A 26,131-nucleotide genomic window follows, 5' to 3' on the forward strand; every position below is an offset into this window, starting at 1 on the left:
TATGCTTGTCAGGTTAACTTGGAGGATGGTGGGGATTAAGCAATTACATTTGTTGCAAGATAGCTTTAAGTTCAATTTTCATTGGATTTAGTTCCATTTATGATTCAAAACATGCAAAATTCACTCACTATACATAAAACTGTTTCTCAAGAAAATAAAGCATAAATAACTAGTCACCACGAGATAATAAAGTAACAGAAACCACCCAATTACAAACGCATGACACATGCTTGCATGGCCCTCCACCCAGCCAGATAGAAGCAGCTTGTTCTCAGAGGCCTCCACATGGCACCAGTTAGGTCATAACTGAGAAATCTTTCAAGAATTCAGCTGAACAAGCTTCCAAGTCTAACTTTGGTGGGTGTGCTAGGGTACTTAGCAAAGATATCGTGAGAGCTCGTCTGGGACTTGGAGCTGCTTTCTGTGGATTCCGTCTCCATTTCCCCGAGGTCTATAGGATGTATTTCTTGAAAAACATCCTTCTTAGGCTGAAGGATCCCCAAAATGCAGAGCCACCTTCCAGAATTTGGTGTGCTGGTCCCACGATCGTTGACCATACTTCTTGATTTTGTTGAGGGTCTTGGAATGAATGCCAATTTTTTGAAGGTGTCTTGGGACTTCTTTAACACAGCTATCATAGGCAATGGTGTTCTTTCCACTGTTGTTTTGCTTCTGTCTTCTCATCAGGCCACTTTCATCTGTCTCCAAGTCAGCAGACACTGCAGACGTAGATTCCTTGAATCTAAGCTTCCTGATGATGATTTCCTCTTTATTCTAAAGTCAGTTATGAGGAATTTTCTTTTATATCTTGCAATTTCTTTGTAAATTCTAGTCCTTACTTCATCTTCTTCAGTTGCAGTTTCCCAGGCCATATATCTAGAACGGGACTTTGGGCCTTCAGCTATGGGAAAGCTGTCAGGTCTGCGATTGCCTGCTGGCTTTGCCGGGCCCTCCCAGTGCTTTGCCTTCTTGCACCTGCCCTATGTTCTGCGCATGAGCCTGAGGTTCCATCTCACTGGGGCACGGTGGTGGGTTTGGAGCAGAAGGAGGGTGGGCGGGTGTCAGAATGACAGTGGCTCGGGTACTTGCGGGAGGCTTCGTGGGCAGCAGGCCATGTCCTCGCGGCGGTGGCCTGTGTGTCCTCTCCAGCAGTGCTGACAGACTCTAAAAGCCCATTTCTTGACATAGGAAATATTCACATCTTTCCAGTACGTCTTACATGTTGCTCTGGAAGGTGTAAAAGACTTTCCGTCTTTAAAGAGCTTTAGCACGGTGGATGCAGACAGGTATGTCAAATTTGAAAGTCTGGAGCTTAGGACAAGAAAAAATCTGGGTCAGCCCATGACATTAGGTGATCCTTTCAACCTCACTTTGAATGTCAGAATTTTAGCTGGACAATATGTGATCCTTAGTAGTTTAAATATAAATTTATATATAAAGACTTCAAAAAAGTCTTCCCTCTCCATCCTTTGTTCGTTTGGTTCATTCATTCATTCATTCGGTTAACAATGTTCACTGAGGAGCAACTCTGTGCCAAAAATTATAGTTAACGTTTTGGATACAAAAATGATCAGACAAAATCCTTGTCTGATTTTATTCAGGAAGCTTAGAGTATAGTCAGGGAGATAGACAAGTAAAGGAATATAGGATTAAGAGGACACCAGGCAAAACGGCATAGACAACAGAGGCTTTGTTAATTTCCTCTTGCGACTACATCAAAGTTGTGGCAGAAACAGAGCAAACAGCAAGCAGAGTCACCTGGGGTCTGGATGAACATAAGCCCTATAACTATGGAGAGAAATAAGACATCACCCTGCAATGGTAGGAGCTGGGAGGGGGTGAAGACAAGAGGCTGCCCTCTCCCTAGGGGCCGAGTGGGACAGAGGCTATGGCAGCCACAGACGCTCTTCTTAAAGGGGCGGTATCTGCGACCAGACTTTCGCAGTGACAGACTCACTCGCTCTGAGCACTAGCAACCAGTTGGCTACCCGGGGGGCACCAGGGACTTACAGAGGGACACTGAGTTGTTGGAGCAAGGGCCAGAGGCAAGGCTTTCTCCTGGGCAGAAGTGCTGGCAGTATCCATTGTTCCTCTGTGAAGCCCTCCCCACTCTCAGTGTGCAGACACAGCGCCACCATAGCTGAGACGTCATGGAACTGGGTAACAGAGGTCACTATTAAGAATAGAATTACCATATTACCCAGCAATCTGTTTTCTGGGTATCTATTCAAAAAGTTGAAAACATTTATCGTTAAAGATATGTACACCTTGATGTTCATTGCAGCATTATTCATGGAAAAATAACAAAGTGCCCTTCTATAGGTGATTGGATAAAGATGTGGTAAATATATACATTGGAATACTATTCAGCCATAAGAAGAGAGGAAATACTGCCATTTGCAACAACATGGATGGATCTTGAGATTATCATGCTAAGCAAAATAACTCAGCCAAAAAGTTGAGAACCGTATGATTTCACTTATATGTGGGCTATAAAACCGAAGGCAACAAACATGACAAACAGGGACTCATGGACACAAACACTGGACTAGTGGTTACCAGAGGGAGGAGAAGAGGAGGGAAATAGATAGGAGTAGAGAGGGTCAAATATATGGTGATGGAAGGAAATTTAACTTTGGGTGGTGAACACACAATGCAATATACATATGACGTATTATCGAATTGTACATTCGAAACCTATATGATTTTATTAGCCAATGTCACCCCAATACATTTAATTAAAAACAAAAACAATTTAAAAGATTTAAGCAGAAATATTGGGCAACAAGTCTTCAAAAAAAATAGAGGAGGCAAGTGGTCATCTAGGTGTCTGTGTTTAGTAGTGTTTAAAGGAAGCCAGACTTACTACCCTGTGTCAGTTATTGTAGATCAGAAGAGGCATCGGCAGCCATAAAATCAGCCATAGAGGTTGGAAAGGTGTTGTAATGGGGCAAGAAGAGTAGCAAAGTGTCTGCCTAAGGATTCTGGCAATGACTCCAGGCCATAGCAGGTGCTCCGGGCAGCAGCAGCAGCAGCAGCAGCAGCAGCAGCAGCAGCAGCAGTAGCAGCAGCAGAGATGTCAGCCATCAGAGAGACTCCTGTAGGGTATGTTAACATTGTTCCAGGCTGAGGGCCACAAGGCACTCTGGTTACTGCCATAAGTTGGAATAATATTTATTATAGAAAGGGACTTCTGAGGACAACACCTCTTGGCCCTGAGCCAGGAACTGGAAGCAATACAGTGGTGTAGGAAAGTTGGGAATAAAGTCATTAAAAGAGTAGGAGTTAATTAAGAAAGGACACCATTGGTTCTGCACCCAGATTCCTCCCCTCTTTGACTTGTATGCCCCTATGGCCCATCTTCTGTGTGCTTTGTTTTTAATGGCTCTCACCTGAGACCTTTCCTCAAAACACTGCCTGCAGAGAGCTTCAAGTACCTGCAAATTTATGCCCCATTCTAAACCCTTAGCCAACTACTAACAATTAGCAGGGTAGTATGAAAGCCTAGCTTTTTCACCTTAAAGAATGATAAATTCAAAGTTATAATTTATATGCCAGAGCTCCCTGTAGGATCAGACTGAGAGTGAGACTTAACCTGAAATTACACCTTTGTTAGGCTTTGTCTATTCCAGTCTCCCCATTCACCTTTCCAGTTTCTCTCAGGGATACTTCCTAAATCAATCAGTTGCATTTGAATCTTTGCCTTAGCATTTGCATTTAGCAAACTTAAGACAATTGATTTAGTAGCCACTGGAAAGAGAGTTACCTGTAACCCTTCACAATTGTAACATAGAATTGGAAACAAAGTGTTATGGGAGCACAAATAAAAGGCACCCAGGTCTTCCTGGGGAATCATAGAAGACTTGTTAGGAAAGATGATGTTAAAGATGAGCTTTGATATATATATATAAAGGAGTTTCCCAGATGAGATAGGAAAGATACCATTTGTCCTTAAGCCTATCTATTCATTAATGTTGAAAATAATATTAACTAATCTATCTCTGTTGTGTTATTAAGTGCCTGGCACTATACTAAGAATACTACATTTTTTTTTCTTTTTGGTATTTATTTATTTATATTTGACCAGCTGGTACATTCATATGTTTCAAAAATCAAAACGAAATAAAAAGGTATATAGTGAAAAGTCTCTCTCCCATCCTGTTTCTTCCACCCAGTTCTTTGCATTCAACCACCCTCATAGGTAGATATAACTATTTATATTGTTTCCTCTATGTATCCTTCCAGTGTTTCTTAATGCAAATATAAGAAATTATTACGTTTTGTCTCTTCCGTTCTTCTCACACAGGAGGTGACATATTGTATATCCCCTGATCTGCATTGTGCTTTCCCCTTTAGCAATGTATTTTGGAGATTTTTCAAATCAGTACTTAGAGAGAATACATTTTATCTTACTTATTCTTTAAAATGAACATATGAGACATGTACAATCATGATACCCTTTCACATAGGAAGACTCCAAAAAGTCTAGTAATTTGTTCAAATTATACAGCCACTCTCCAACAGATCTGTGATTTGAACGCAGGTAATTGGATGTTAGAAATCACTTGAATTTTGATCACTTTGCTATATTGCCTTCTTGCTAAACAACAGTAAAATAAGGATTGTCTTCAGTCTCATTTTTTTCTATAGTGTCAAGGCAATATTTTTTTCTTGCTGATCCCTTTTAAACCTACTCATGACAAAAATAATATTTAATCTATATATGGTTCTGTGTGTTAATATTTAGAATGTTGTAGAAAGAAAAAAGGAAAATAAAAATGTGGAGCTTGAAGTCTGCAGAGAAGTCAGACAAAAGGGAAGATATTGGGGAAGCAAGGACACAATGGAATCTGTGAAATTGAGCGTGAACTAATGAGAACTTACTAGAGCTAAAGTTGATCTCTCACTACCTCAAGCTTCCAACTGTGGCAATGGGGGTGTTCTGCAGGAGAATCTGGTGCTTATCATCATGGAGCTAAACATTCATCTGGCCTGAGAGCCAGAGAAATTGGAGGAGAAGTCTGAAAAGCTCTGGCTCCAGCTAATGCTCCACACCAATCCTGTGAGCTCACAGAGAAGCTTACGTGAGCTGCAACAGCGTCTCATGACCTACACAGACTTTTAAGCATAAAACCAAGATGGAAACTGCTTTAATTCTGCCTTCTAAATCTCCCACTGTATGTCTCCTGTGGTCTACATGAACCTGGACCTACACAGAAGAGGAAATTCTGGGAAACATAATTTAAACTTGGCTAAGTTGACAAACACAGATACACCACAGCCGTTGGGAGCATTTGCCTCACCGCGGTCAGTCATTTTGGTGTATGCTTTTGCCCCTAGAACATGTACTCCTGCAGACAGGGACCACATCTTACTTACAATAAATCCCTAGGGCTTCATGTAAAACCTGACACATAATAGGGACTCACAGATTTTTGCTGAATAATGAATAAATGAACAAACAAATGTATAAATAGGAAAAGATAATTAATAGCATCAAACAGTACATTGTAAGTACTAAATATTTGGTCATATAATAAGGTAGCAAGCAACAAGTATCTCTTGTTATTTCCAAAAGCATATACTTAACATATCTTACATAGCCTAATACCTTAAGGATAAGATTAAAATATTTAAGCCTATCAAAATTTTATTATGTATATAGAACTTTCAAATTTATAAATTGTGTTTATAAGGTTATTTGATGACTTATTATTTAGTTAAATATAATTGAGTCACTACTTTTTTTGACATATATGACAATAAAAATATTCTTTAAAATTAGCTTCAATTAAATTATAAAAATAAATGCTGACTTACTAGTTAAATACCAATTTTTATACAGCTCATTTTCATTTATATACATCATATTTCAGAATCCACTGGAACAGAACTAACTCAAGAAAAATATTGCCAGCCTATCTCTATCTGCATTTCTATTTATCATAACTTCTTTTAGTATCAATTCAATCCCAGGTCCTCCTTTTCATCTGTGTTTTAGCCTGTTTTAAGTTCCAAAGCATAATTAACATGATCATTCTATAATTTTCAGTCTCTAAAGGCATTGTCATCTATGGCTTATATCCACTTATAATCACATCATTAATAGCCTACAGCAGGAAAGAACCCCAACTCTATGTAGATCTGCATCCTTTATAAAGAGGCTTTAAGACTACACATCTAAAATAAACTTATTCTGATCCTTATGGAAGGAAAATCAACATCTTGCCTTGATGCCGTTAATAAGATGCACATCGTGTCCCCTAATAGTTTACAGAATATAAGTAAACTTTAGCTTTTGCTATATGCTATTGACTCTTTAGAAAAATAATAAAAATTTACAACAACAAAACACTTGATTCTTAATTTTTGTTGATAACCTAAGGTATGTAAAAACTTTAACAGATATTACACTCATGTGAGAAAAATGTTATTTTACTATGGACAGACTAACTGTAACCTTGGCAACCACAGAATCATTTTTTATTTCTCTAAAGCCTGTTGTATTTTTAATCTGATGAATCTGTCCTTCTCTCCCATGGATGCTTTTTAAAAATTCTTTGCAGGTAACTTCTTGCCTAAAAGTTTTGTTTCTGGGTCTTCAAATAACAAGAGGGAACTAAAATTTAAAGAGTGACAACTATATGATGAACATAGGTTATGAGGCAGTCATTCTTATTCCCACTTACAGGAAAGAACATTTAGGTTCAAAAATGTTAAGTATCTTAAGATTAAACAACTAATAAATTAATTCAAAGCCAGAATTTTAACTCAGGGTTTTAACCAGTTAAAAATGCCAAAGCTTTTACTTTCTCTTTTATGTCATAATGCTTCCCAATCTACCATTACTATGCAGTGGTTTCAGGATTTAGGGTAAATTTTAGAGAGGCATAGCAATTCCCTCCCAGGTCATTTGCATTATTCTTAGACACAGTCATTATTCATTCTTTAAAAAACAATTAAAGTATAGTTGACATATAATATTATATTAGTTTCAGGTATACAACAATTATTCAACATTTATATACCCTATGAAGTTATCACCATGATAACTGCCTCGCACAGACTGTTTAACCTGCTCCCCTAGCATTTATGAAAAGTCAAATCCCTTTATGAAATCCCATGTATATCTAGATCTAGATCTAGATCTATGTCTTTCTCTATTTATCCTCTCCCCAGGGGTTCTTCTCTTATTGAACACTGATAGAAACACAGGCATATGTACTGAGTATTATAAGAAGAAATAGAAATGAATGAGTAGTTTTTCCTGAAAGGAGAAGAGTAGTCAGGTTAAGGGTAGGGAAAGATTTCACTAAGAAAAATATTTGAGCTGGTTTACAAGGGTGAGTGGGAGTTTGTTAAGTGAAGAATGGGGAGAAATTTATTCCACCAGACAGGAAATATGGGTAAACACAGGGAGTTAGGAATCATATTGCTTATTAGGGTGATGGTGAGATGATTATACTTGAATGTGAGGAGATGGGAGGCAGGGGGAGAGATGTAGTATCAGAAAAATAGGGGATGAGCAGGAAAAAAAAAAGGGAACCCAAATTATGAAGGACTATGTAGTAGAGATATAGGGAAGATATTAACAAAGTTCACTAAGAAAAATGACATAATCAGATCACATATGTATAAACTATTTAGCCAAATACACTAAACTTCTCAAAGAACATATAATTCTGTTTGCCTCCTTCACCACCCTTTGCATTCAACAGTCTCAATAAATATTTTATGATGAGTTATAATGTAACTACTAACATTTACTTATTCAAATGCCATCATCCAGCCTCTTTCTCAATAAAAAACACTTTAAAAGGTAGAAAATGATATTTAGATTCAAACTGCAATCTGTCCATCCATAGTGGATACCTATTTGAATTAACTTTAAATATATAGTAAATAGTATAGTGCTGGGGTTTCCAAACCATGTGCCAAAGTGTCCTGGGGTGACACAGAAAACTTACAGGAGCACCACAGGATAGTTTAAAATTTCAAGGCAAACTCAAAGACCTCTGTGGGATACTCTGTGTATTACATTCATACTGATGATGTCACATCTTTGCAAAGCTGGCATTCTGGTAGTTGTGAAAAAAAGCTGGCATTCTGGTAGTTGTGAAAAAAAGCTGGCGCAGTGCCAAAATCAACATGGAACTGGAAATGAAGGTCGCAGTATCCAGTCTGATTCCAAGGTCTGAGAAGTCGTTAGGATATAAATACTTATTAAGTTGTTTGAACCTAACTATTTAATAAACATAACTATTAAATATTTCTTTTGGCCTAGGGATCCACAAAAAAAACTTACAGAAACTAAGGATGCCATAAACCAAGAAAATTTAGGAACCTCTATTAGGGAGGATACAAAACTGCAAAATATGTGTAGTATAAAACAAAGTTGGGGCTAACATTTCGAACTGAATACTTGCAGGATTCAACATTTGGCCTAAATTGCTATTATATTCCATAATTGCAGTATCCTATATGAGCATGAATATTTCTCTGCTTGCCTAGCTTTTGATAGTAACTCTAGCTGTGAGCCCCTTATGCCACATTTTCCTCGGAGCAGAAGCCATGTGGAGAAAAAATACAGAGGAGTTCAACAATTTAGTGTGCCAAATTTCTACATTGGAAAAGCAAAGTGTATTATTGAAAAACTCCAAGTAACTTTTAAAGCAGCTGCTTGATTTTGCACCTAATGCAAGTGGAAATGTTTGCACTCTTTTGCATGGCAATTTCCTACATTAATGAATAATTGTTACATTTATAGTCCTTTGCCTTCTTATGAATATGAACCTTTTTTCAATCATGATTGGAATTCCAGATGTCTATTCTTTTTGATAATGCCACTGGCTTATAGATGAATAATGATACTCATTTGCACTAATTTTGCTTCTGTTTGCATTTCTTGATTGTGTCCACTTGAAGAAGGTGAAGGGAAGCTGTTAATTTTAAATGATATCCTGCTATAATAAAAAATAAATACTTACTTGTTTACTACATGTCACTTTTATAAGCATTTTACAAACATGTACATTTAATCTTTATTGCAATACCTTGATGTGGGTTTTATTTTTATCTCTATTTCATGTAATTTTACCAAAGTGACTAATCTAGTGGTTGATAGAGTCAGAGTTGGATCTCACAGTTGACTGATGCCTGGACCACCATCTTAACCACTGTTCTAAATGGATCTCCTGCTGTGCCAGAATTTGGTAATCATTTTAGGAAAGTCATATTGTTTTAATCTTACAATATTCCAGAGGCTCAGAGATGAGAAGTAATGTCTGAAAAGCTACAAGGACAGCTAAATGGTGGAATCAAAGTTCTACCTCCCAATTCTGTGCTCTTTTGACTATATCAATGGTCCCTGAAATGGGATGAATTAAGTCAAACCATATGAAATTGCTAATATTTGACCATTTTAACTTCAAAATCACAATCCCTATGGTCTAACTTTAAACAATATGAACTACTGAGATTAGTAGAAAATATTACAAACTCTATTAATATTTATTTTTAACTTAAAATGAGGAATAAATTAAACTTTATAAAGTTTTTACTTTTTCTCTTTTAATGGTGCCTGCCCCCCACATATCAGATTGTCTTGCCCACACACAGTAGGAAAGGTCTTTGAGTTACAAGTTGCTACACTGCAGGGGAATGAAGACTGGTATCTAATTACTGTCTTTGTTTTCCACATATTCTGCCTTTTAATTATGTATTCAGCTGTTTATGTTATTGGATATCACCAATATGATTAATTATAGAAACCATGACCTTTAAATAATAAAATGTTCACTGTACATTATAACATTATAACATTGGTTGATCTTTTTTTTTCTTCAGTATTTTTAGGACATTGCTCCACTAACTTCTGTATTGCAGTATTTTATGAGCAGTTAGCTGTCATTCTTATCTCTATCTGTACATCTTTCTCTGGCTGCTTTCAAGAATTTAATATTTATCTCTGATTTTGAACAATCTGACTATCCTATGCCTTGGTGTTTTAATATTTGTAGATCCTGGGGCTCATTGAGATTCTTGCATCTGTGGTTTATAGTTTTTCTATTTTTATATCATATTTGGAAAAATTTTGGCCATTTTTAACATGTTTCTCCCACCCACTTTCCTCTCCTTTGAGGACTCTAATTATACATATATTTGGCCACTTGAAGCTGTCCAGAGCTCACTTGTGCTCTATTTTTTTTTTCATTTTTTTCTCCCTTGTTTAATTTCTATTATTATGTGTTTAAGATAATTAATCTTTTCTTCTGAGTGAGTGCTTAATCTGCTGTTAATTCCATCTAATGTATTTTTCATGTCAGAAATTGTTTTTTCATCTCTACATGTTCCATTTGGTTCATGTAAAAATATGTTCCATGTCTCTCCTTAACATGCTAATGCTTTGCTCTACCTTCTTAAATATATAAAATATAGTCATCATAACCACTTTAATGTCCTTATATACTAACTTCATCATCTGTGTCATTTATGCTGTTTCTATAAATTTTTTTCTCATCATTATAAGTCATCTTTTTCTGATTTTTTGCATGACTAATAATTTTTTATTGAATACAGACATTGAGATTTTACTGTCTTAGGAGATGGATTTATATATCTATATATGTATAGTATACTTATAACTATCTTTAAGGTTTGTTTTTTCTGGAGCACAGTTATTTCAAAAGAGTTTGATTTCTTTAAGGCTTATTTTTAAGCTTTGTGAAGCAGAACCAGACAAATGTTTAGTTTGGGGCTATTTTATACTCCACTAATTAGGTACTAAGGTATCTTAAATACTCAGCCTGATCCTTGGGAATAATGAGGTTTTTCCACTCTTCTGGTGGTCACATGAACTACTCCAAGCTCTAAAGTTTCTTTCTCTGGCCTTAGGTAGTTCCTTACATACATGTGCTCACTGGTGTTCAAATGAGGACTGGAGGAAAACCCTCTGTAGACCTTTGTGGCTGTCCTTTTAACAGTTGTCTCCTCTGCTTCTCCACCCTGCAAATCCTATCCACCTTGACCTCTGTGGATTATTAACTGTTTCCTAAACTAAAATAGAATAGAATCTCTGTTTGTTTTCTTTCTTCCTGCACCATGGCCTTGAATTTCTCTTCAAGCAGTGAGTTTGGACCACTTCATTTATTTCTCTTCTTCTAAAGATCATCTTGCTGCATATTGTACAATGTCTGGAAACTCTTATTTCATATATTTTGTTCAGTAATTTAGTTGTTTAAGTGGGGAGGGTAAATTGGCCATAAACAATGTTTATTATATTTTTTAAAACCTCATCATTAAAAATATCAACAAGGAATAGATATTTTTAAAAACACTTATCAGATTAAAAAATAATCAAGTATAACTTCTAGAAAATAAAAATAATATAACCAAGTTTAAGAAATTCATAAACAAGTTTACCAGCAGACATGACTGAGGAGAAAATTAGTACATTGTTGATAATTCAAGAGAAATTATATAGATTCAGAATGTATTTTCAGAATGGATTTTCTATTTAGGTATAAAATATGAAGGAGTGGTTGAAAAACATACAAGGTTGTGTGTGAAGGTTTAACATAAATAAAACTGTAATGTCAAGGAGAGAAAAGGAAGAGAATGTGGCAGGGGAAATATTGGAAGATTTAAAGACTGAAAAAATTCTGGAGAGAATAAAGACATCATTCCATAGACTTATGAAGACTGATGAATTCTCCACAGAGTAAATACTAGATTCCACAATTAGACACATCAGAGTAGAAATGCAGAACACTAAAGACAAGGAGAAAATAGTAAGAGCAATATATAAAAAAGACCATGAAAAACATAACAGTTAGAATGACTTTTACAGAAAAAAATACAGAGGATAGAGACAATAGAATGACATTTTTAGCATGTTAAGAGAAAATAATTGTTAACCTAAGATTGTAAAAAGGGAAAATAACTTTGAAGAATGAGGTTAAAAGACATTTTCAAACCAAAACAGTGAAGCAAATAAACAAACATGGGAGAGTTTACCAAAAACAGATCCTAATTTTCTAGACTAAGTCTAAGGAAGTTACTCAGAGAGAAGTGATATAATCTCAGACAGAAATTCCGAGATACAAAAATAATGAAAACTGCAAAGAATGGTAAGTGTGAGTGCAAATCTAAATTAATGCTGATTAAATTTACTCAAGATAATTATGTCGTGTCTCATACAATTACAAATTAGAATTAAAATATAGTTAAATAATGTGTTAGGAAGGGTGTTAGTGAAATTTTTATTTTAGAATACTCATATTTTCTAAGAGGAAGGTAAAAGTCCTTATCGATTTCATAATTTGATGCATTTGGCATATTATTGTCATTTCTAGAGTAACAAATAATAGACTAGAAACAGACTATATAATTTTTAAGTGAGTTAGTGGAAAACATGGAAAGATAAAAATATTAATATGCGCCCCCAAAAAGAAAGAAGAGAAACAGAAATTAAAAATTACATTAAATAAGAAGCATTAAGTGCTCCACTTAAAAGGCAAAGATTGTCAGACTGAAAAAAATAACTAAACCCAACTATATGGTATTTTTAATGAATTTATATAAAATATGAGAATACAGAAAAGTTGAAAATAATATAACAAAAATAAATTAGCATGCAAATAGCAAATTCAAGAAAGTCTATGTACCTGTATTAATTTTGCATGAAATAGACTTTCACAGAAAAGGCATTTTTCACTAAGAAAAGGTCACATCATTATAATAAATAATGTATTCATGGTGAAGTTATAAAAATAATTTTGTATACACTTAATAATATAGTTTCAAAGCATAAGAAGCAAAAATCATCAGGAATGAAGACTGGGCAAAATGGCGTAGATGATAGAGGCTTTGTTCATTCCTCTTGTGACCAAATCAAAGTTGTGACAGAAACTCGGAGCAAACAGCAAGCAGAGAGTCAACTGAGATCTAGATGAACATGAGCCTTATAACTAGGGAGAGAAATAATTAATCATCCTGCAATAGTAGAAGGTAGGAGGGGTGAAGATGCAAGGCTGCCAGGTCCTGAGCAGCTGAGTGGGGCAGAGGCTGTGGCCACAGTAGCTGCAGATGCCTCTTAAAGGGGCCGAGTCTGCGAGTGGACTTTTGCAGTGATAGACTCACTCGCGTTGAGCACTGGCATCAGGTCGGTGCTCAGAGGGGCAACAGGGACTTACAGGGGAACACTGAGTTGTCGGAGCGAGGGCTGGAGGTGAGGCTCTCTCCCACGCAGAAGTGCTGGTGGTATCCATTGTTCCTCTGCTGAGCCCTCCCCTCCTACCAGTGTGTGGACACAGCACCACCATAGCTCAGAGGTCATCAAACTGGGTAACAGAGGTCGCTACACCCAGAGGATTCCCTGAAACTCCACCTCTCCCAACTCATCGCTCCACCCAAGCCACATCTAGTTGTATCCTCGACGAGTCCTGTGTCCCTTGCTGAACACCTCCAGGACCCACACTGGTGGCAGCTGGCCTCAGTTTCTGGTGTGGTTTATTGAGGCAAGTATAAGCACAGCACCTGTGAATTGCTGCTGAATCTTAACAGGTGGCCCCAGAGAGGCACATGCTGGGGCTCAACTTGGCCTGCAGCTGAACCTCTCTCAGGACTGTGCCACTGGACACCTACTACACAAAGGCACACTAATAAGACTGGGGGACTTAGGAGCTTTGCTTACTACATAGAAATAATCACAGAAAGGCAGTCAAAATGGGAAGACAAAGAAGCAGAAACCACGTGAAAGAAAAGAACAGAGATCAAGGAAAAATGAGGTCAAGCAATCTAACAGATGTAGAATTCCAAACGTTGGTTATAAAGATGCTCAATGAACTTAGGAGAAGTGTAGATGAACTCAATGAGAACTCTAACAAAGAAAAAAGAAACCCTAAAAATAGAAATGAAAATTATAAAAGGGAACCAGTCAGAAATGAAGAACACATTATCTGAGATGAAGAGAATATTAGAGGTAATCAACAAAGTGAATAAAGAAGAGGATCGAACCACCGATATAGAGGATGGGGAAGCCAAGAACACTCAAACAGAATGGCAAGAAAAAAGAAACCAAGACTATAATAATTATTTAAGGAGCCTATGGGATAAAATTAAATGCAAAAACGTCTATGTCATAAGAGTACCTGAAGGACAAGAGGGAGAACAAGAAGTTGAAGAGCTATTTGAAGAAATAATGATGGAAAACTTCCCTAACCTGGTGAAGGAAGTAGACATACTACACAAGGAAGCTCAGAGAATCCCAAGAAAGTTGAACCCAAAGGGGCCCACACCAAGACACATTATAATAAAAATGCCAACAGTTAAATACAAAGAGAATCTTAAAAGCAGCGTGAGAAAAACAGCGAGTTACCTATAAGGCAGCACCCATAAGATTGGCAGCTGATTTCTCAAAAGAAATTTTGCAGGACAGAAAGACTTGGCACAAAATATTCAATGTATGAAGACCCAGAATCGATGACCAAGAGTACTTTATCCAGCAAAACTTTCATTTAGAGTTGAAAGATAGATAAAGAGCTTCTCAGACAAAAATAAGCTAAAAGAATTTATCACCACCAAGCCAGTATTACAGGAAACGTTGAAGGGACTTCTGTACAAAGAAAAAAACATATGACAAAAACATGAATAAAAATAGTAATAACTACATTCCCATCAACAAGTACCTCAAATGGAAAAAATTAAGTGTTCCAACCAAAATATAGGGTGATCGAATGGATAAGAAAACAAGACCCCTATGTATGCTACCTACAAGAGACTCACTTCAGACTTAAAGACATATACAGTCTAAAAGGAAGGGGACGTAAAAAGATATTGCCTTGATGGACCTAGAGGGTATTGTGCTAAACAAAGTCAGAGAAAGACAAATATCACATGATTTTGCATATATGTGGAATCTGAAGAACAAAATAAACAACAACAACAACAGAAACAAACTCATAGATACAGATAATATTTTGAGGGCTACTAGATGGGAGGGGGTTGGGGGGATGGTAAAAATGGGCAAAGGGATTAAGAAGTACAAATGGATAATTACAAAATAGACATGGAGATGTAAAGTATAGAATAAAGAAATAGTCAACAATGTTGTAATAAATATGTAAGATGGTAGAGAGGTACTAGATTTAGTGGAGTGATCACTTTGTGAGTTTTATAGATCTCTAATCACTATGCTGTACATCTGAAACTAATATATTATTGTATGCCAATTATACTTGAAAAAAACTCATTGAATTGTACAATGTAAATATCAGCAACTAATTGTCTATTATATTTCAATAAAGCTGGTAAAATGTTAAAAAATCAACAGAAGGGAGAAAATAATAAAACATAAAATTATAGTGAAAAAATGAAAAAAAGGTATTTGTCAAAAATGGCAAAACAAACAAATAAGAAACACCAAGAAGGTAGAGGATTTAACTATGATTAACGAATTTTACTTAACAAAAATATAAAACACTATACCAAAAATTGTAAAGTACTCATTCTTCTCAAACACAAATAAAACATTTTTTAAAAATTGACCATTTTGTGTCATAATTTTTTCCAATTGGTTTCAAAAGTTTGACACCACACAGAGCATACAATTAAATCAGAGATCTTAAGCAACGGTGGCAACAAAAACAACAAAACTAAAATACTTGCATAAGTTTGTAATCATGAAAAGGATTTCAAGTAAAAGAGAAGGATTTCTAAATCCTCTAGTCCAAGAAGAAAATCATAATGGAATTTAGAAAATATTTTGAAGGAATAATAATTAACAGTTTAAACTAAAACAGATGAGCTGTAGCTAAAGAATATTTAGAAGCAAATGTATAGTTTTAAATGTGTATATTATAAAAGAAGATAATTAATGAACCAGACATATACTTTAAGATGTTAGAAATAGAATAGCAAAATAAAGTCAAAGAAAGCATAAAAAAAAGAAAAGAACAAAATGATAAAACAGAAAACACATACAACACAGTATCAATAAAATGGAAGGTTGGTATTTTATTAAACTTATTTATTTTAATTAGTTTCAAGTATACGGTACACTGGTTAGACATCTATATGGTTCGTAAAATGATCATCCCAATTGCTCCTTCCCTCCCGATCCTCCACCTAGTCAATGTATTAATTCTAACTGCATTCTCTCTGCCGTGCTCCCCATTCCTGTGACCATCCATTAGCTACATTAGCTACTAATTTGTACTTCTTTAGCTCTTCTGCTCATTCTCCAATGCCACCCCCTTCTGTCTGACACCAAATTGTCCACTATATTTGCGAGTCTGTTTTTGATTAGTTTGTTCTTTTTATTCCTTAGATTCCACATATAAGTAAAATCATATATTGTTTATCTTTCTCTGTCTGACTTAAATACTTTCTAGGTCCATCAAAGCAATATCTTTTTCCATCTCCTTCCTTTTAGTCTGTGTCTGCCTTTTAATCTGAAGTGAGTCTCTTGTAGGCAGCATATGTAGGGCTCTTGTTTTCTTATCCATTCAGCCACTCAATCTTTTGGTTGGAGCACTTAATTCTTTTCCATTTGAGGTACTTATTGATAGGAATGTAGTTGTTACTACTCGTTATTCCTGTTTTTGATACATGTTTTTTCTTCTTAAAGAAGTCCCTCCAACATTTCCTGTAATACTGGCTTGGTTGTGATAAATTCCTTTAGCTTGTTTTTGTTTGGGAAACAATATCTGTCCTTCGACTCTAAATGATAGCTTTGCTGGATAAAGTACTCTTGGTTGTAGATCCTGGGTCTTCATCATATTGAATATTGTGGGCCAAGCCCTCTGTCCTGCAAAGTTTCTTTTGAGAAATCAGCTGCCAATCTTATGGGTATTCCCTTATAGGTAATTCACTGCTTTTCTTGCTGCTTTTAAGATTCTCTCTTTGTATTTAACCTTTGGCATTTTTATTATGATGTGTCTTGGTGTGGGCCTATTTGGATCCCTGTTTTTTTTGGATTCTCTGAGTTTCTTGGGGTTTTATGTCCATTTCCTTCACCAGGTTAGAGAAGTTTTTCATCATTATTTCTTCAAACAGCTGTTCGACATCTTGATTTTCTTCAGGTACACTGATCAGATGGATATTTGGACCCTTAATAGTGTCCTATATGCTCCTTAAATTATTTTTATAGTCTTGGTATCTTTTTTATTGCCATTCTGATTGTCATTTGATCCTTTTCTTTATTCACTTTGTTTATTCCATTGAATATACTTCTCATCTTAGATAGTGTGTTCTTCATTTCAGACTGGTTCCCTTTTATAATTTCTATTTCTATTTTTATGGTTTTTTTTAATCTCTTTGTTGAAGTTCTCACTGAATTCACCTACACTTCCCCTAAGTTCATTGAGCATCTTGATAACCAATGTTTTGAACTCTGCATTTGTTAGATCACTTGACTCCATTATATCTGGATCTCTGTTCTATTCTGTCATATGGTTTCTGCTTGTTTGTCTTCCCATTTTGACTGCCTTTCTGTGTCTGTTTCTATGTACTAAGCTAAGCTCCTAAGTCTACCAGTCTTATTAGTGTGTCTTTGTGTAGTAGGTGTCCAGTGGCACAGTCCTGAGAGGGATTCAGCTGCAGGCCAAATTTAGCCCCAGCCTGTGCCTCTCTGGGGCCACCTGTTAAATTTCCACAAGCAGTCCACAGATGCTGTGCTTATAATAGTTGCCTCAAAAGGCCACACCAGAAACTGAGGCCAGCTGATTCCAGTGTGAGTCTAGGCACTGCTCAGCAAGGAGCACCTGACTCACTGAGGATACACCTGGATGTGGCTTGGGTGGGGCCTTGATTTGGGGGAGGTGGAGTTTCAGGGAATCTTCTGGGCAGAGTGACCTCTGTTATCCAGTCTGATGACCTCATAGCTATGGTGGCGTTGTGTACCCAAACAGGTATGTGGGAGGGCTAAACAGGGAACAATGGATACTGAGGGCACTTCTGAACAGGGCGAGTCTCCCTTTGGCCCTCATTCCGACAATGTCTCCCTGTAAGTCCCGGGTAACCCCTGCATGCAGCCGAATTGGCACTGGTGCTCAGAGCATCACGGCGAAAGTCCACTTGGGAACACGGTCCCTTTAAGAGATATCTACCGCTGCTGCCGCCTCTATCCCATTCAGCCACTGGGGCCAGGCAGCCTGGTGTCCTTACCCGTCCTACCTTCTACCGTTGCAGGGTGACTTCTTGTATTTCTCCCTAGTTGTATGGCTTGTTCATTAAGATCTCTGGTGAATTTTCCTTGCTGCTTGCTCCTTATTTCTGTCACAACTTTGATTTGGTCACCAGAGGGATGAACAGAGCCTCTATCATCTATGCCAGTTTTTTTCCTCTCAGAACTCCCTTTTTTGAAGGTTGGTTTTTAAATTGACAAACCTCTGGAAAGCTTAACCAAGGGAACAAGAGAAAATAAAAATAACCAATATCTAGCTAAGTCACACTTTAGCCGTTCAAGATAAAGGCCGATTATTAAGGAAAGGTGGGAAAGTAACTTCTTTTTGAGGAAAAAACATGCTATGGAGAGATTTTCTTGATAATGAATATTTGAAAAATTTTCCTTTCATATGTTTTTTTTTGTTTTTTAAAATTATGTCACCTATAAAAACTAATATTTTCAAGCTTAAAATTTTTTCAACAGAAACTTTTAATAATTGGTGGATAGAATTAAAAACAGTATTACGGTTAATAGTTGAAAATTAATATCTCGATTTCACAAGCCCAACCAGTGTCCTCATTTAGATTTCAACAATTTTATGAAACATATTTTTCTACTCACTAAATGGCAATGACATCTCTTCATTTCTCTTCATTGTGACAACCAAAAGTGTCTCCAGATATTGCCATATGTTTCTGAAGGGACAAAATCACCCCTTGCAACAATAATGTTGATCTCTGAACTGTTTCTAGAAACTAAAAAACTAGAAATAATATAAACATCTCCAAATAGTAGTGGATTAAAAAATTATTACGAATTCACAAAGTAGAATACTATTCAATCTTAAAAAAAATAAGTTGTAGAAGAATATACAGTAATGAGGAAGACATTTCTCATATATTGTTAAAGGAAATTGCTACATTACAAAACATTTTTTATAATGTGGACTGAATGTACTGGAAGAAAAAGCCACTTAATGGGCAAATGTAAACAGTAGTTCTCTTTTTAGGTGGTGAAGTCAAAACTATTTTTTGCTTTGTTTATACTTTAAAACATTCAGTAATAACATTGCATTACTTTCATAATAAGAATACAAACTACGTTTTGTTGTTGCCTTTTAAAAAGATAACTCGAAAGGGAATTTCCCAAAGATATGACCAAAAAAAAGAGTTACTTTGAGCTAGGATATCAATTTGCTGATCCAATTGTTATATTACAATGATAGCTGCCCACACCGTTTAATCATAAATTGATCTTAAATGGAGATGATACTCTGGAAAGTATGGGCTGAATTTTCAGTGAACCACATCAAGTTAGCAAGTCGCCTGCCTCCCTGCTTTCCTGCCTTGCTACCTTGCTGCCCTTGTTCCTTCCTTCCTTCTTCCTTTTCTTTAAGAACAAAGTGTCTAATATCTTTTCACTTCCTTTATTGTTTTTTATTGCTTCTCAAGGGTGTAAAGCACAAAACAGTCTTATTCAGTTGGGGTTTTGCTCTCCCAACAGCCAGAAGTGAAATGGTTAGCAAATCAAGAACTTTAAAAATCATTAATAACTCTATTTTTACTTTGAATATGAACACCTGTGAAGAGTACATACTTATACCTATCAAGACCACAATCTAATGTGGGATGTAAATCACATAATAGCCAAGCTAATGTCATTTACAGCAAACTTCCTTATTTGGAATTCTATTTTTCTCTGCCTTTCAGACATTTTTGCAAAGATTCATTTGTACATTTCCTTTTCTAAATTTTGTGGCCGGATCAAAGAGCAGAATCCATTATTCAGCCTTGATTTTATTTAGCAGTGACTAGATCATGTTTCTTTCAAATGCTCACAATCTCTGCTAACTGCATTCTGGGAGCCCTGGTGGGTCTGACTATTTAATCATCTTGATTTCTCAGGTGATCATCTTTTTAGCCTTTATTTGCCATAACTTCCTCAAGGTTTGCTTGAATAGCACCAATTCGATTGGCCCCTCAAGATGACTATGGGATATTTAATTACAAATTGAAAAATTGAGCCTGTTAGTATAAGGTAAAGAGCAACAATTCCCTCACCTATACCTCCAAGGAAGACACAAATCTTTAAACTCTGTGTGGGAGGCCTCCTCAGAAATACAATATATACTGCTTCTAAAATCATCGCTACCACCAAAGACATTTAAATCAAACTGCACTAACATCTGGTTTTCAATAAGTCAAAATCTTAAACGCAGTGTTTAAAGGGCCATTTGCCATTTAAAGAGGGCGGGGAGCGGTTAATGAAGGAAACAGAGTAATTTGAAAAACTGTGGGTTTTATCTAGAAACACTCCCCTGATAACATCATACATTTATTCTCATGACATATATTTGCAGCCCCAGGAGCTGCTAACCTATTTTGGATTACTTGTAAATCTCTTTCCTTTGGAGTACTGACAAGATGACTCTCTTGATATTTAGCAAAAGGCTATAGATCTTGGATTGAACTAAGGCAGACTTACTGTACCTTCATCAGCGACATGCAAACTTACTTCATTGTTGAAATATCATCAGTGTCTTCAGTAACAAGCTTCCCAGTCTTCAAATTGGTCATATACTAAAATATGAAAAACTTCTTAATTTTAAATGTAGATAAGGGTAAAGGAGGTCAAAATATGGTGACAGAAGGAAATTTAACTTTGGGTAGTAAATACATAATGCAGTATACATATGACGTATTATCGAATTGTACACTTGAAACCTACATAATTTTATTAACCAATGTCACCCCAAGAAATTTAATAAAACATAAATAGAATATTAATCTGTTAAATTAATGTATAACACTAATAATGTTTAAAATCTCGAATCCTTGTTTTATGAGTAGAATAAATCAATATACTATTTGGCTTTTGTTAATGCCTACATGTCTAAATGTAAATGGATAAAATTGTATTTATATATTTCAATAAGTATTTTATAGAAATTGGAGTTAAAATAGTCTATATTTTCAGTTTGTGTAATTTTTTATTAGCCTCCATCACTATACAATCTCAAAAAACAAAAATAAATACCATCAATACATTTTTATTGACTCGAGATGCTCAAATACACATGAATAAAAATGATAATGAATAAAACAATCCAATAATATGTCAAGAGAAAAAAAATAAAAACAGATCCATCTTGAATGGGGAACTCATTTCATTTCTTTTAATAAAAACAATATCCATTTTATGCTATAGATTTTTAAATTCCTGTATCTTCAATCTTTCTCTCAACTGGTTCTTTTCTATTACCATTTAAAAATAAAGATCTTCCTCCTGTAGTAAAATAAAGACTCTCCTTTCAACCCACATATTATTACACATACCTCATTATTTCTCTCCTTTTCTCAGAAGACAAACATGTTTAAAGACATATCTGTATACAGTATCTCCCTTTCTCTAGTTTACTCCATAACCTGCTATAGTTCAGTTCCTTCATTACTCTGTTAAAACCTCTATCCCTAAAGTCATTAATTATCCACGTATTGGTTAATTCCATGAGCCTAGTTGACTTTCCAGCAGCATTTTATCTGTTTATTTATTTCCTTTGTGAAATCTTCTTTCCACACTGGCTTCTGAAGCTAAAGGCTCTGTTGAGTTTCTTCTAACTTCCATTTTTTTTCTCAGCTCCTATTGTAGATTCCTTTTCCTACAGTTGGTCCTCAATAATTCAACAGATATTTATTATTCTTTATATTATGAAAAAAAAGACACTTGTACAGAGGGATGATAAAGTTCACACTACCAATAATATAACATTTTTAAATTACAATAGTTTACCTGTGAAATAAATGCAAGAACAATTAGTTAAGTGAAATAAAATAAAAAGTTCAGCAACAAACGCAAGTACACAAAATATTTTAGTATGCGATACATGTAAAATTTTCAGTGAAAATATTCAGTGAGGGAAGGGTTCACTATTCCATAAGCTGTTCTGGGACAATTGGTTAAAAATGGGGAGGGAACATAAAAATGAACTCTGCATCCTATATCATGAAGCATCATAAACATTTTTAACAGGAAAAGACATAAAAAATATTTGCAACAGTTTTAGCTGCCTTAATGTATACAGGTTTGTTTAATTCTGGAGGGCGAAAAGAAAAGAAAAATAAGTACTACTTTTAAAAATTGGTTATTGCTTTTAGGACATTAATAAACAACTCAGTGAAAACAGTACAAGTAATATGAGTAGATAATAATCACATATTATAAAACCTAATTATAAACCAAAGAAACATAAAATGTAACAATATCTAATTTGTGCTTCTGAAAGTTTTGTTTGTTTGTTTGTTTGTTTTGTTTTTGTTTTTGTTTTTGAGCGGTAATTCTATTACTTAGGGTTTATGAGATTAAAACGGCTATATTTTTCTGGGAGGTGATTGGTTTGTGTGTATCAAAAGCTTAAAGTGTGGCCTAAAGATTCAAGTTCTAGGAACCTGAGGAATTAAAGATTTAAGCCAAGATATATGTACGAGTGTGTTCATGATAGTGCTACTTATAATAGCGAAATGCTAGAAACAATTTTAATGACTAACATAGAGAAGTAATTTAATACATTAATTTAAGAAATTATTTATATGATATACACTACTATAAAATCATATTTGAGATAATTAAATGGAGTAAAAAACGCCCACACTATATTATCAAGTATAATCTCTGGATTACAAAATGATATCTACAATATGAATCCAATATCTGTAAGAGAAAAAATTTGCATTTGTTTGTACCCAAGAAAAATCTGTGAAACCAACTAAACACCAAAATGTTAATGCTTATCTCTAGATGGTTGGGCTTCAGAGGTTTCTTTATTTTCCCTTTCATTCAATTATACTTATCCCAAATTTTCTTTAAATAAGATATTTACATTCATAATATAAATTACTTGTTATATTTCTTCGGTTCAGGGAATTTCTACTGTGTTCATTTTTTCAGGAAACATTCTTATTTATAACACTTTGTTCCAACTCACCTTCTCTTCTACACATTCAACTTTATTGGCTGTTTCTTACAGGCCGTGTTAAGGTGCACTGAAGTCTACTTTTCAGGTCTAAGCTGCTTAAATTTAAAAGCTATGTGAAGTCTGCGACTTATATTCCATCATTTCATGTATAAACTGTATGTATTCTGTCAATATAGATTGAATGTATGAAGATTACAAACTATAGGAACTGCACTGATTATTCAGACACTGAGTACACCAAAAAAACTAATTCACTCTTTATGGCTAAATTGAGTCACTCTTTGGAAACTTGTATATCCATCAATCTAGGAAGAATGGATTAACCCTTCATTTATGTTCCCACAACACCTAGCACATTCTGTTTTATAAAAATTGTCACATTAGTTTTGTGATTGTCTTTCTTGAGACTGTGACTTCTCATCTATTTTATATATCCTCATATCTGCAGCATCTAGGAATATTTGCCCTATCGTTAGGTGCTCAGTAAATGTCGTTTTTTTAAACCATTTTATTGAGGTATGATTGACAGATAGAAAGCTGTATATATTTAATGAATACAACTTGATGAGTTTGGAAATAACTATAAACCCTTGAAGCCATCACCGCCATTTATGCCATAAACATATCCATCACCTGCAAACTTTCCTCCCACCTCTTTGAGTTCATATTTTTTAGGACTCTCTGAGCTTCCTGGGATTGTATGTCTATTTCCTTCACCAGGTGAGGCAAGTTTTCTATCATTATTTCTTCAAATAGCTCTTCAACTTCTTGTTTTCTTTCAGGTACCCCTATGACATGGATACTTTTACATTTAATGATGTTCCATAGGCTCCTTAAATTATTATGATATTTTTGGCTTATTTTTCTTGCCATTCTGATTGAGTGACCTTGGCTTCCCCATCCTCTATATCGGTGGTTCAATCTTCTTTATTCTGTCGATTCCCTCTAATATACTCTTCATCTCAGATAATATGTTCTTCATTTCTGACTGATTCCCTTTTATAATTTCCATTTCCATTTTTATGTTTTTTATCTCTTTGTTAAAGTTGTCATTGAGTTCATCTACACTTCCCCTAAGTTCATTGAGCATCTTTATAACCAGTGTTTTGAACTCTGCATCTGTTAGATTGGTTGACTCTATTATTCCTGGATCTCTTCTGTTCTCTTTATGGTTTCTGCTTGTTTGTCTTCCCATTTTGGCTGCCTTTCTGTGTCTGTTTCTATGTAGTAAGCAAAACTCCTAAGTCTCCAGGTCTCATTAGTGTGGCATTGTGTACTAGGTGTCCAATGACATAGTCCTGAGAGGGGTTCAGCTGCAGGCCAAGTTTAGCCCCAGCCTGTGTCCCTCTAGGGCCACCTGTTAAGATTCAGCAAGCAAGCCACAGATGCTGTGCTTATAGTTGCCTCAAGAAACCACACCAGAAACCGAGGCCAGCTGTCACCAGTGTGCATCTTGGCACTGCTCAGCAAGAAGCACTTGACTCACCAAGGACACACCTGGATGTGGCTTTGGTGAGGCCGTGAGTTGGAGGAGGTGGAGTTTCAGGAAATCCTCTGGGCGAAGCGACCTCTGTTACCCAGTTTGATGATGTCTCAGCTATGGCGGTGCTGTGTCCACACACTGGAAGGAGGTAGGGCTCACCAGAGGAAAAATGGATACCGCAGGTACTTCTGCCTGGGGGAGAGACTCGCCTCCAGCCCTCACTCCTACAACTCTGTAAGTCTCTAGTGACCCCCATGCAGCCAACCCACTGATGGTGCTCAGAGCAAGCAGGTCTTTCACCGTGAAAGTCTACTCGAGGGACACGGCATCTTTAAGAGGTGTCTGCAGCTGCCGGCTTCTGCTGCTGCAGCCTGTGTCTCACTCATTGTTAGGAACTGAGCAGCCTCATGTCCTTGCCCCCTCCTACCTTCTACTGTTGCAGGCTGATTACTTATTTCTCTCCCTAGTTGTAGTGCTTCTGTTGCTCTAAATCCCAAGAGATTTTCTTTGCTGTTTGCTCCATCTTTCTGTCCTAACTTTGATTTGGTCGCAAGAAAGATGAACAAAGCCTCTATCATCTATGACACTTTTCCCCTCGGTCTACTCTAGGTTGCCTTATTTAATTAAAGGAATTAAAATAAATTTATGAATTGATTGATAATTTCAAAATTGTGGAATGTGCTAAAAATATTATAATTACATTTATTATATAATTTTACATATAACTAAGGAGTTTTTTAGCTGCTGCAAAATGTTTAATATATTTATTACATAATTAATTACATAAATATGTTATATAATAAATACATAATATATTATAAATCTCAATAACTGAGTGCAGTGATTACCAAACTTTACTTTTCATTAATATTAATAAAGTTGCTTCTTAAAAATGCTATCAGAAATACTTCAAGAGTCTTGGAACATAGCTCAACTAACTAAATAACTACCAAGAGATTTTTTTTCTTCTGTAGTATGGTACATGACATTAGCTGAACTAGTCTTCTGTTTATGCAGTATGTCTGTTGGTGTTGGAACCACATGATTACATCTTCATTCTTTTGCTTCAATGGCTCTAGTTGGATTTTTTTTCCCCTGGGGAGTGTTTAGAGGCTTCCTGGGAAAAAATATGAACCTAACATACTTCAAGGTAGAAGCCCAATCCTCAAAAACAAACTAATATTCCCCGAGTATGCACAACCATACCTGGGATTCTCCTAGATACAAGTCTGAGGGCTTTCCCACATGTCTACTATGGCTGAGGGGTAATTGAGATCACTTTGGGCTGTAAAGTTTCTTTTTAAATTGTTTGAAACATATGTGTAGGACCACTCATGATCATAAGCGGTTTGTCTTTATGCTACTTTTAACAACATTTCACCTTCGGCAAATAACTCTTCTAGAGTGCAGTGAGGCTTTTCTCCTAAAGTTTGACATACGACCATTGTGATACTGTGCACACACAGAAACCCAAAGTTTAATGAATAGGTTATCTGATTCTGCTTCAAAG

The 26,131-nt window shown here is 35.7% G+C and overlaps 1 pseudogene; it reads right to left on the reverse strand.

Annotated features, from left to right (window-relative positions):
• Positions 1-326: 326 nt before the first annotated feature.
• LOC105304722 overlaps positions 327-26,131 on the reverse strand; it is a 60,863-nt pseudogene continuing 35,058 nt past the window's right edge.

The sequence above is a fragment of the Pteropus vampyrus genome, unplaced genomic scaffold (assembly GCF_000151845.1).
Source record: "Pteropus vampyrus isolate Shadow unplaced genomic scaffold, Pvam_2.0 Scaffold351, whole genome shotgun sequence".
In the NCBI taxonomy this organism is placed as follows: domain Eukaryota; kingdom Metazoa; phylum Chordata; class Mammalia; order Chiroptera; family Pteropodidae; genus Pteropus; species Pteropus vampyrus.